Source organism: Carcharhinus amblyrhynchos, chromosome 15, assembly GCF_965287045.1.
Source record: "Carcharhinus amblyrhynchos chromosome 15, sCarAmb.v2.hapA, whole genome shotgun sequence".
Classification (NCBI taxonomy): domain Eukaryota; kingdom Metazoa; phylum Chordata; class Chondrichthyes; order Carcharhiniformes; family Carcharhinidae; genus Carcharhinus; species Carcharhinus amblyrhynchos.
This window is the reverse complement of record NC_137338.1, coordinates 47,897,537-47,910,091: the sequence shown is the minus strand read 5'-3', so window position 1 is coordinate 47,910,091 and position 12,555 is coordinate 47,897,537.

The window sequence follows — 12,555 nt, the reverse complement described above, 5'->3', positions numbered from 1 at the left end:
TGACCTTGGTCGACAGAGTTCTTTTGGTTTCAGATTTGACTTGAATTTCCTCATTAGCAGTGTGACTTGTCCAAGTTTTCTTCATTATTCACCTCAAAAGCCACAACTTTGCAGCACCAACTCTTCTCTGGATAAGAGCAAATTACTGCAGATGTTGGAATCTGAAACCAAAAAAGAAAATGCTGGAAAATCTCAGCAGATCTGACAGTATCTGTAAGGAAAGAAAAGAGCTGATGTTTCAAATCCAGATGATGCTTTGTCAAACTTTGTCAAAGTTATCAAACTTTGTCAACTCTTCTCTGTTTTGTTTCACTGATCATTCAACAGCATGTCATATTCTTGCTTGGTGTGATGTTGCATTCCAAGAATCTCTATGGCTAATTTTGAGTTGATCGTTTTCATTTTTTAAATGCATCTTCAACTATTTCTAACCTTCATCTTATTTCTTGGACACGCTTTCTGTCTGATGTTAATATACTTCCTAGGTAATAAAATGTGACCTTTTCATTCTTCACTGCGAGCTTACGTTCTGGTATGATTTTGATTTTGGACACTAGACATGACCAAAATATAAAATGAACACTTTGCGTCTGTCCTAATCAAGAGACAAGATGGTGAAAGAGGAAGTAATTCAAGCACTAAATTAGCTAAGGAGAAGGCATTGAATACTACTGAGTTGATAAGCCAGCAGGACTGAATGCATCCAAGGATATTGAAGGAAGTGAGACTGGGAGTTGTGGAGGTACTGGCCATGATTTTCCAGTCTTCCTTAGACTCAGGGGTGGTGCCCAAGGATTAGAGAATTGCAAATGTTACATTATTTGGTCATAAAAAAGCTGTAAACATAAGCCCAGCATGTACAGGCCAATCAGTTTAACCTTAATGATAGGGAAGTTTCTACAAACAATAATTTGGGACAAAATGAATTGTCATTTGGACAAATGTAAGTCAACAAGGAAAGATAGCCTGGATTGAGGGAATTTAATAAAACTGCTGGAGCATTTTGATGAGATAAGAGTGTTAATGAGAGTAATGTTGTTGGTGTGATATACATGGACATGATAAGTGCTGCAAACGGACTTGTGAGTGTGGAATAAAAGGAGCAATAGCAACATAGGTACAAAATAGGTTGAGTGATGAGAAACAGGGAATGATTGTGAAATGTTGTTTTTCACAAAATACAATTCTGTGATTCTAAACTGCACCTTGTTGGCTTTAGTTTCCATAAGCCTGTAATCCTTGAGCTATATAACATGTTAATCATTTATGAGGAATAACTTTTTGACTCCTACAGCCCTAAATTCTTCCTGAGCAAGCTTTTATCTGATTTCAAATAAAAAATTAATTGCACATAACTAATGAAAGTGATAGAAGTACTACAGCAAAACCACATTCAGAGTAATACAATGCAGCTGTTATCAACTTTCTTATCTTTATAGTAAGTTTATATTAACATTTTTATACATAAAATTTAGCTGTGACATTTAAGCTTCATATTCCTTGTACTAAATTCCTGCTTGTCTAATCTTGTGCCTCAGTTATGAGATTCTTACATCATAGAACAAAACTGTTCTTGCTTGGATAAAGTTGAAATTTTTAAAGAGCATGTTTAGACCATAGTTAATTAATACCCTTGTCAGCAGCCAAATCTCTGCTCCCCAGGTTCTCTGATGCAGTGCTGGAGGCTTTAATTCAGAAGGTTGAAAGGAGGAGAGGGGTCATGTTCCCACAAGGGGCCAGGAAGCCCACAAAACATACACTTCAAAGAAAGAGAAAGCAATGGGCAGTGAGTTGAATTTCCCAAGTCTGGCCATAAGCACCTAGTTAGTACTGTAAAAGTCCAAAAACCTCACCTAAATGGTAAAGGTCAGTAAATGCACCTTCTATTGACATCTTCTACACCAACAATCTCTCATGCTGTTCAATGCACCACAGGCCCATCACTCAGCAATTAGCAACAAGACTCGTGCCTAACATTCACATGCTCCAACTCACCCTCTCCAATGCTACGAACCTCATGTCCACATCTTGTAGCTTCCAACTATTCAGCTGTAATGGCACACCACCCAATCATAAAGCAACATGGTTAATGCCCCTTCTCAAATCTGCTTCACCATCGTCCTATCATTTGGCTTCAAGTGCAAGCTGCAGATGGCTTTCCACCCCATACTTCTTCTCTCACTTTAATTCTCACTGCCCACATTTATGCCTGTGCAACATCACCATGAAGCGCAGAAGCAAAAGCAGATATCTGATAAAGAAACATTGTGAGTTGAGCTCAGGAATTAGCACTGCACTTAATTTAGAGGGAAGTGCAGGGGTGGGATCAGCATTCGATGAATCACTTGTCACGTTTGGGCTACAGCTAGGGGGAAATAATAATTATGACAAAGGTTATCCAGACTCGAAATGTTGGCTCTGTTCTCTCTCCAGAAATGCTGTCAGATCTGCAGAGATTTTCCAGCATTTTCTATGTTTGTTTTGGATTCCAGCATCTGCAGTATTTTGCCTTTTATCTTAGGAAAGAATAGTTATTGTGCTAACACTCTCAAGAGTGAGGTTGCAGACAGGTTCTGTTGCAGGGACACATATGAGGACATTGATGGAGCAGTGCACAGGAGAAAGCTGATGGCATACATATTGAAATGCCCAGTAAATTAGGAGGTCTGCCACAGAGCTTGCTGCCTTAGTCAAGAGCATGGATGAATTTAACGCTAACTGGACGCAAGGCTTTGTACAGAGCTTGAATCCATTGTTTGCAGTGTGGAGAAGAACACTTGCAGACTCAGCTGTGATGCAATGTCTATTGGCCGGTATGTCAGTTTCCATTGCAGCGCAGACAGAAACTACCCAATGTCTGAGTGCTGCAGGAGATGATCAGATTGAGGTCATGAGATCCATGTCAGCCAGCCAGCTCAGACATGAGCTATTTAAATGATCCTGAAAGACCATCTGTAGTTTCCCCCAGTACAAGTCAGCAGCCTTTCAATTAACCATGCTACAACCTATAGGGTAGCACTGTGTGGGAGCACTAGGGGAGGCAAAGACACCCATAAAACAGGCAATAAGGGATCATGCAACTATGAATAGTTCAATCATGTATTTATTATTGGAAGTGCTGTTGGATAAAGTTGTTGTGGATTTTTTCATGATATCTTTTATTTCAGAATTTTGGCCAGTTGGAAGCTGAGATGATCCATGGCAGAGGGTTCAAAAGGTGGGAACTGGGGAGTTGTGCTGATGTGGGGATGAGATTTTAGTGGAACTGGAGTTCAATCATGGACAGCCATTTCTGAGAGAAGGGGTCTTGGATACCTTCTCCATTTCCTCCTCATCTTCTTCTAATGGGGAGTGAGCAACATACCAATAAAATTAATCCCCATATAACAACCTTTGCCTTATATTCCTTAATACATTTGATTAACAAAAATATATCAATTCCAATTTAAAGTTAACAAGCAATCTAGCATCAATTGCCAGAATTTCTAATATCCTTCGTATCTAGACTGTTTCTGAATTTCATGTCTGTAGTATTTTGCTACTGTTCCGTAGACATGTCCCAAATTCTAATTTCCAAGTTCAACTATACGAGTTGCTCTCTATCCACTCTATGTGTTCCCCATAATATTTAAAACTTATCAAATGTCTCTGGAAGCCCACATAAATTACATTTATTCACATTCCACTTTCCATTACACCAGCCACCTCTTCAACAACTACACTCAGGTTCATCACACAAAAGCTACCCTTTACAAACCCATGCCACCACTTTCTGATTAACGGAAAAATTTCAATGTGTTCAGTTACATTATTTTTACTCTAGCAAAATCCCAATGATGGATATTTGGCTAACGTAAGATCTTGTTGAGGCATCTGGGGTCTTGCCTGCTGCTGGGGAGCAGGAAAGAGATTAAATGCTGCCTCTTTTTAGGAAGGGCGGTTGAGCTAAAGGCTGATCAACAGTTTTGAAGATGACAAGGACCTTCCTCTAGAATCAAGACCCGGGGAATTGAAATCTTGCCTACTCAGACCTGTTAGCCAATCCAGGGCGGCCACAAAAAATCACCATGACTACTGCAGGAAAACACCTTCCAGAGTTCTAGAATTGCTGAGGCCCCACATAAGTAATATGGGTTGTGGAATTTTCTCAGGGTGGTAGGGTCACAGGGAGAGACATGTAGGGAGCCTGGCAGGAAGGGCAGGGCTAGCCCTTAATCCCACTTCCAATGTGAGGTCCTTTGATCAAACACTGAGATCCTGCACTTTGGAGGTGACAAGCTGGCCACATGGTTTTACTTAACTTGCATGCCATATGGCAATAGCGCCACCTGAAGCTGAGTTAATATCAGCAGCAATGGGATGAGGCCCTTAAGAGGTAATTTATAGGTCTCAATAGGTGATGGTGGGGGAGGGAGTGCGCGGGGGAAGGATGTGGGGGGCAAGGATGGGGGACGGGGAGTGCTGACCATTGGGCTTCCTGCCCAGAATTTAATCCTGGCAGAGGTAGAAGGGTTCCAGTGTGTCACCATTCCATCTAATTACATGTCCTTTCTCCTTCTAAGCTCACCACCAGCAAGAGCACAAAATTTCATCCTACGTTTCTTCTAAATTTCCTTTTCACTCACTGTCACCTTTCTCAAATGGAGTTGTAAGATATTGTGGGAGCTGGTTGGAAGACGACCTCAATTTTCTTGATGTTAAGTGAAAGACCCATTTTCTCATATGCTTTGGGAAAAAAGTCACCAATGCCCTGGAATACATTGTCTGAGTAAACAATCACACAAGCATCATCTGTCCATTAAGATCAAAATCAAGATCCTGGAAAATGTGGAGCATTTTCATATCTTGGGAGTCTCCTTATGATGAAAACAGAGATAAACAAAATTCATCAACACCTCCAATGTGACAGCTGAGCCTTTAGTCAACTGAGTAAAAAAAAGTATTTGAGGTTATGATCTCAGATCCAAGAACTAAGGTCATGGGAAAAAACCATCTCTTGCTGAACACTGAATGTTGCAGTTTTACTTTTGACAGATTCCCAACCCCTTGGTATCAGCACCTCGAAGGAAACATGTTTATTAACATCCTGTATAAGTAGAAAAGCACTTTCCATTCCAGATTTGTGTAGCTTTACTTGTTGTACTAATTATCATTTTCCTAAATCAGCCCTGAAGGCTAGCAGATTTCTGCCAGTTCAGAGATCTGTTTACACAGGGCTTTGCTCCATGTCATTGTTGAAAGTTTAGATTTTATCTTTCTGTTAATATCATGAAAAGGAGTTCTCCTATTGTAGTCAGCTTATAGTTCCTCTTATTGTGATGTGATTGCTCCTTCAAGTTTCTGTTCAAATTTGGTAGAGAGAATAAGAGAATCCATGTAATGCACATGTTCATTTAAGATCACTTTTAATCCATCTTAATAGGACATGCGTATTCAATATTACTTTGCTTTGTACATCAGATTTTTTATGAAGAATTTTAATCTGCAGTAATCCACTGATTATTTATTTGACTGCAACATGTTGTAACATGTTTCAAAGGTTGCAGAAATACTGGACAAAACGGTTCAGGAATGCAATGTAGCAAAGTGCCTAATTTTACAATAATGACAGGGGTGGCATGGTGGCACATTGGTTAGCACTGCTGCCTCACAGTGCCAGGGACCTGGGTTCAGTTCTGGCTTAGGCCACTGTCTATGCTAAATTGGCTATGCTAAATTGACCCTAGTGTCAGTGGATTAGCAGTGTAAATACGTGGTGTTAACGGGAATAGGGCCTGGGTGGGATTGTGGGCAGTGCAGACTCGATGGGCCGAATGGCCTCCTCCGAACTGTAGAGATTCTGCGACTTGTATTTATTTATACATTGTTTTAACATAGGTAATTCCTCCAAGTGTCTCGCAGAGGCATAATCAAAAACTTACATGAAAACAACATGATATTGGTAGGTGTGATCAGAAGCTCGTGATCGAAGTGATGAATTTTAATGATGACTTTAAAAGAAGAGGGGTTTGAGAGATGGAGGATTACTATATGGATGGGAGGGAGTGCAGCATGTGGGACTTTCGCAGCTGATGGCACAGCCACCAAGAATGGGCCTGAGTGGAGTCACATGGTGGTGCACAAGAAGCCTGCATCAAAAGGATAAGCAGTCGAAGGGGTAAATGTGTGAATGGTAGAGTTGGAAAGGTAAGTGGAGAGGAAAGGCAAGTGGGGTGCGCAGTTTTGGTTTCCAGCACATTAAATGATTAAAACAAAATAATGAGAATTATAAATTCAATGTGTCCGATATTGAGAATAAATTTGTGTCAGCAAGAGCAATTTAGTGTGCTAATAACTACACTAACAACTAAATTAAAATAAACAGTTTGTAATGTGGCTCATTTATGCTTGCTAGAAGAAACGTACATTCATCTTTTCACCTTTTTGAATTACTTACACCTTGGGGTGCCTTTGATTCCTTGTTTCTTCCTCCAAGGCAACACCTTAACCAATCACAGTTGACTTTCCAACCAAATAGTACCCTTTCTTCCTGCTGCATAAATTGTTGTGATTGCCAAATATTTTTGTCTTGCACTCTTCAGTACAAATGCAAGAATGCCAAATTTCAAGCAATGTGTCTCACTTAGAGTAGTGCAGGAGGCTAAGGATAGAGAGATCAGACTGCAAGAATGGTGGACAATTAAAACAATAAGTGACTGGAAAGTCAGGTTTGCACATGCAGACTGTATGAAGATGTTACCCAAAGCATAGAATCATATAGTGCAGAACAGGTCATTCAGTCCATCAAATCTGCACCGACCACAATCCCACCCAGGCCCTAACCTCATAACCCTATGCATTTACCTTAGCTAATCCCCCTGAAACTAAGGGGCAATTTAGCACGGCCAATCCACCTACCTGCACATCTTTGGACTGTGGGAGGAAACCGGAGCACCCAAAGGAAGCCCACTCAGGCACGGGGAGAAAGTGCAGACTCCGCACTGACAGTACCCAAGCCAGGAATCAAACCCGGATCCCTGGCACTGTGAGGCAGCAATGCTAACCACTGCCTCACAGTGCCACCGTGCTGCCCCACCCAGGGTAAGCAATCATCCGATCTGTGTTTGAGCTCCCCGGTGTAGAGAATACTGCATCATGAGCAGCAATTACGTTTCACCAAATTGAAAGGAATACAAGCAAATCATTATTTCATCTGGAAGGAAAGTTTGCAGCAAGGGAAGAGTTAAAGAGCATTGCTTTCCTGCACATGTACAGGAAGATGTTATGGGATGGAGAGAAGTATTGTTAATGATTGAAAAGTGGAATTGGTTAGCATAGATGGAATGCTGAAAGTGGACAGGAGTGGAAGACGTGTTGGTGGTGGCATCATGTCGGAGGGGGTGGAAATAGTGGGGGGTGATCTTTTCAATGTGGAGACTGGTGGAGTGGAAGGTGAGGACATGGAAAATCCATCTGTGGTTCTGGGCTGGAGAGGAATGATTGAGAGTAAAAATGCAGGAATTGGAATGGACACGGTCAAGGATTATATCCAGGTTGGAGGGGCTTCTCCAATTGAGCAGAAGCAAAGCACTGGTATTGTTATGAGTTTTGACCAGACCCTGGAACATGGGACGAAGATCTAATTTGGGCCAAATAATGTTTTGTTTAAAATAGATAAAGTTTGAGTGTCAAGATGCTTACTAGGTGAATAAAGCCACAAGATCCTGTGGGGTTTGGACAAAGTAAAATAAACTTTACGGTACAATTCAGAAACAGAAAGAAATTTATGGTATCTGTCTTATGTTCTAACATTTAGGGTTCATTCCAGCAAAGAGTTTTCCCCAAGAAAGACAAGAAAAGCATAGCCTGGCAGGACATCGGCTACAAATTTCTCTGCTGCTCATTTCAGGATATGGACATGAGGAGAGAGCTCCTCTTTTCACAGGGAACCAGAGATCTTCCAGTCAGACACTGTCAAGGCTGTAGGAGCAGATTGTCATCATAGTCAATGCTGGCAGTTTAGGCCAAAGGACCTGGAGGCCGTGCTGTAAAGAATTTCAAAGTCCTCACACAAGTGGTCAAGGTCAGCATATGAATGTTCAAGTGTCATATTACGCTAACTGCACCACTGATTTCACACATACAGCTCAAAGCAACTTGCTTATTTCCTTATTATCAATCATGATTCATTCCATATGTTCATAGGGCCTATTTTACCACTTTGATTCTAAGTGCTGGGCAGACTCGAAACTGGGAGTGTTTCAGATCCGACTCTTAGACCCATTCTGAGGTGCCCCTATACGCACTGTGCCTGAAAAAATATCAGCGAGTCTGAATCACACTGCACAAGCCTGTGGTTGGGCCTTTTCTTTGTTTTTATTCCAATTCAATCAAATCAAGTCCAATTCAGAGACTCAACAAGTTGAGACATTCCCGATCCAAGCTGACAAGACAGGGCTCTCATTTCCTGTTTTGGGCTTGATCTACATGATCCAATCTGATTGGAGTAGGCATAGCTCCTCCTCCAAGGCTTGATCTCATTTGCACCTTAGCCAAAAGGCCAAGACGTGCCTGAAACCCTGCAGTTCTGATCAGTGCCTCCAACTGCACATGCGCAGAAGAAAAAAAATGACAGAATGCTGTTCACCTGCTACATCCCTCCCAGGCAGGATAGTGCCTCCCCCTTGTCCCCACAGACATTGCCCCACCCCCACAACATTACTGACCCCCTTATCCCCCCATCTGCTCACCACTCAGACCCTTACCCCCTTTCACTCCATTGATCTCAGACAGAGTGGCAGTGGGCCCTCCCTTCCCCTTCACTGATCTCAGTCAGAGTGGTGACAGTCTCAACTTTCCCCCAGCTTCCCCCCACTGATCTCAAGCAGGAAGCCATTGGATGCTAGGCACCTACCTCCTCACTAATTGGAGCGCCCAAACCGAACTTTTATGGAGCATGTCTGTCTTGCGCCAATTCTGGGTGGGTGAATGTGGTCGTACAGGGGGAAATGCCAATAAAGTTGGCCGTGCAGCCCATTAAGTCAATTTAAATGCACGCAACTGTATTTAAATGGTTATCACGCCCGTTTCAGGCGCAGTCCTGATTGTGGTCATTTTTGGGCCTTGGTAAAGGAGGAAATGGCGCGGAGGTGGGCATGGATCGCGCTACTCGCCTCACACCCAACTTTACCAAGTTTGTGCACCTGAGAAAAGGTGCAACGCGCTGGTAAAATCAGGCCTGTAGAGTCACCTCATCTTCACACAATTCGCACTGCTGCAACCTATGGTCATATATTAGAACTTTGACACTCTGCTAGCTACTCAACCATGACAGGCACATGAACAGCTTGTGTTACACTAACTGACACACTGCCCTGTCTTTTGCAGGTCAAAGTGACACACAACTGCAGGCAACAGCACATAACTGACAGGGGGCACATATGGCTGCATGTCCTCACCCTAATGTCAGAGGCTGATATTAAAGAAATGCCATCACTTGTTCTCACATTCATATCCAGCAGCTCAGATACTGACACTGGTTGTAGTTTAAATGATAGCTTAGTGAGAGCATCTGCACATCGTGAGACGCAAAAGGGCCCAGAACCAGGGGCGCTTATGGTATGCTAGGAAGGGGTATAGAGTATAAGAGCTGGAGTCTAATGTTGCAGTTGTACAGAACGTTGGTTAGGCCACATTTGGCGTACTGTGTCCAGTTCTGGTCGTCTTACTACTGGAAGGACGTGGAGACTCTGGAGAGAGTGCAGAGGAGGTTTACCAGGATGTTGCCTGGTATGGAAGGACTGGGTTATGAGGAAAGATTGAGCAAACTGGGGCTGTTTTCCCTTGAAAGACAGCGACTGAGGGGGGATCTAATAGAGGTATATAAGATTATGAAAGGTATAGATAGAGTAAACAGAGGTAAGCTATTTCCTATGTTAAAGACCCACAGTACGAGGGGCCACAGGCTTAGGGTGAGGGGGGAGAGGTATAACACAGATATTAGAGGGAGGTTTTTCACACAGAGGGTAGTGGGGATATGGAATGCTCTGCCAAGCAAGGTGGTGGAGGCAGGCACTCTGGAGTTGTTTATGAGTTACTTAGACAGGCACATGAGTGGGTTGGAGATGGGAGGATATAGGAGATTGTTTTAAATAAGGTTCATTAGCATTGGGACGTCCCTAGTATTGTAAAAGGATGTGGAATCATACCAATGTTTTTCTCTTTTAATTCACAGGTTTTAAGTCGGTCTGCCTTGTTGCCCAACGAGGGGCATACACGCGATGGGTCGTACTTGGGCTGCTCTTGGATTTTCGAGAATAGCCTAGTGCTTCATGTTGTTAGTGTGTGCTTAAACTGGACCAGATGCTGGGCAACACGACAGATCAGTGACTATCACTGTTTGCTGTGCAGACACATGGATTTGGGCCAGTGTCTGTGGGAGTTTGTGCATTCTCCCCGTGCTTGCATGGGTTTTCTCCGGGTGCTCCGGTTTCCTCCCACACCCCAAAGATGTGCCATTAGGCTGATTGGAGGTAATAAATAGTCCCTAAATTAGTTTCCCTCAATGTGGAATGCCAAAGCATAGATAAGGGTCATGGGTGGAGGGGGGACTGGTAATGTCAAAATGGCGGCGCAGGCTTGTTGGGCCAAAGGGCCTGTTTCCCGGGCTGTTTTTGTTCTTTTGTTCTTTGTTCTTTGAACAGAAAATGAAGTGCAGTTACATTTGTTAGTGGGTGAGGTTGCATATGAATTACAGAGCTACAGAGATGTGGAAGCCAAAATGCCAAAGGGTTAGTGTACAAATAAAAGCTAATGTGTACGCCCATCAAAACGTTTGGTGCATTCGTATTTCTGACAGAAAACCTGTAGTCACTGTCAATGAGCAAGAAGGAGTCTGGTACCCATCTTGAAAGTGGCTTTGCACAGAATTTGCAGCCGATCATTTTCAGCATGGACGTGGTGGCCACATTAAACCAAATTGCAGCATCAGATGGCTGATATCTGAACTTCAATTGCAATACAAGCAGGAATTGCCCAATGTCTGGGTCCTGTGTTGGAAGGTCAGACAGAAGCCATGTAAGCTCAGATGCAGCCGTCTTGACAGCCAGTTCCAGTATTCAAAGGGCTTGCAGTGAATCACGGTCTAGTCATCTGTTCTTCAGTACATTATTAGAATTGCTGAGGCACCAGCTGAGGAACAATCAGTGGTGCCATGGAGCACAATCCTGCTTTTTTCTCTCAGGATGGCAATGTTCATCTTCCTACCGGTGCCAACCTGCAGTGCCATTGTTGTTGCCAGTCAGCCAGCTGGCCCAAACTGCTGCTACACATTCCCAGATGGTGTAGTCCAAAATTATCTTCTAGTAACTCTAGCACGGTGCAAGGTTGTCCTGCAAAGTCATCTGCAGTCTCCACCATTGAAGTCAGCAGTCTTGCACCAGCCAAGCTGCAGCCACTAGGGTTGTACTGAGTAGATGAACTAGGACAGGCAAAGGCAGGCTGAGAGGAATACACAAGAATGATTAGTTGTTTTTTGTATAGAATATTTGATCGTTCAATTGATAAATTTGATTTTGAATGATAGTTTAGTGATGAGGGGTCACTTCGCTCAAAGACATCTGATAATGTATGTTGCATTCAAGTGAGTGCCTGGAGGAATGCTAGCCAAGAGCAGTGAGGAATGGTGGGCAGCATGCCCAATCAGCAATACAAGGTGGGAAGCCTGAGGGCAGAAGGGACAAGCCAAAAACTGGAAATTGTTCATCATCACCCATTCAAAGGCAACTGGCACAGGACTGTAGCACAAATCATACGTTGGAGGTTGAAGATCTTTGCAGGAAGATATTTAAATCCTTTGAAGAATTACTGCAGATAAGAGCTTGTTTAACTTTCTTGCCAGTAGTAAGTCATTCAAGAAGGAAAGGACATTTGGGGCAACACGGTGGCACAATGGTTAGCACTGTTGCCTCACAGCACCAGGGACTCCAGGTTCAATACCAGCCTCGGGTCACTGTTGGTATGGAGTTTGCACTTTCTCACTTTGTCTGCGTAGGTTGCCTTTGGGGGCTCTGGTTTCTACCCACAGTCCAAAGATGTGCAGGTTAGGTGGATTAGCCATATTAAATTGACCATAGTGTCAGGGGGACACTATGTGTGGGGCTACAGGAGTAGGGTCTGGGTGGCATTGTGGTTGGTACGGACTCAGTGGGTCAAATGGCCTCCCTCTGTACTGCAGGAATTCTATAATTTGAATGTAGCTAATTCCCTTAATGAATAGCAAGTGTCCAGGAAAAGACTCAAATTTTGCACTAATCTCACTTTGTCCCTTCACAGTTGGACGAGAGAATGGAGCCATTAGCTGCTGAGGGGTCCGCACCCCCACCCCCATTTAATGAGAACTCCTTGTGGGTTTTCTTCCAGGCTATCCGCAATAGGTGGGAGGTCCTCATGCAAGATGAAGGGAAGAGGAGACTTCACAACCAGACTAAACCAACCTGGATGAAGGTCACTGCAGAGGTCAGCAGCTGTGAGGCACAGAGAACCTGGTGGTAGCGCTGGAAAAGGCTCACTGACCTT